Raw genomic sequence first — 1,088 nt, forward strand, 5'->3', positions numbered from 1 at the left:
ATATAAAAATCTGTTTAAAAAGTATAGTATCTGTTCTTATCAGCTTAATATCTGATACACCCCGCATGCGGGGCCAGTATATTAAACTTATTCAATATATACAGCTCTGACATACATAACATCCAAATAAATAACAGTTCATTCAAAATCGTACAGTATGCCGACGATTTATGCATCTATACAGAAAACAAAAAATAAAGCCTTAGCAAAGTATGTGAATCCCTTTTTTCATGGTTCTTAGAGAATGGTCTCAATTTATCTATAGAAAAATCAGTAGCATCTATCTTTACAAGACATAACATTTCTACAAATGAAAATATCATTCTGAACGATCAATGTTTTAAGCTTCAAAATCATGTCAAATATCTAGGCCTTATTTTGGATAAGAAGTTAACTTGGAGACAACACATATACTTGATAGATGTAACAAAGGCAGCAATTTCCTCAGAATGACAACTAAAACATGATGGGGTTGCTATGTAGAAACATCCTTGTTGTTTTATCGCTCGTATATACGATCTATTCTAGAACACGGTGCTACTCTTTATGGTTCTGCCTCCAAGAACCTTTTAAGAAAAATCGACACGTTTCAAAATTCTATTATGAGAGTATGTTTGGGTGCTATGAGATCAACCCTTATACAACCCTTATATGTTGAAGCCGCTGAGCTACCCCTTGAAAATAGAAGAAACTTTTTAAGTGAAAAAAGCCTTCTTAAAATTCTATTAAGTAACTCCCAGTTATTTTCAAGCGTCCGTCAACTTAACGAGTCAGATCTTACAAACAAATATTGGGAGAAAAAACCTTCCCCGCCTTTATGCATGGCATTACAGAATAATCCTAATTGTTTCAAGAAATTGCACATGGTTGACAGAAGCTTAGACTACTGCTCTTTATTCCACAGAACTGAGGTTATAATACCCACTTATAGTGAGAACACCATTATGAGTAGCAATCTTCTAAGATCTCTACTGCAGGGTTATAGGGAAGCCACAGTAATATACACGGACGCATCAAAAACAACAGAAGGGACTGGATGCTCATACTTTTTACCTGCTACAAACGTAGAATTCAAGTATAAACTACCA

At 34.7% G+C, this 1,088-nt stretch overlaps 1 pseudogene; it reads left to right on the plus strand.

Annotated features, from left to right (window-relative positions):
- LOC140451554 (U2 spliceosomal RNA) lies at positions 1–100 on the plus strand (annotated as a pseudogene).
- Positions 101–1,088: the final 988 nt, after the last annotated feature.

Source organism: Diabrotica undecimpunctata, chromosome 9 (genome assembly GCF_040954645.1).
Source record: "Diabrotica undecimpunctata isolate CICGRU chromosome 9, icDiaUnde3, whole genome shotgun sequence".
Lineage (NCBI taxonomy): Eukaryota > Metazoa > Arthropoda > Insecta > Coleoptera > Chrysomelidae > Diabrotica > Diabrotica undecimpunctata.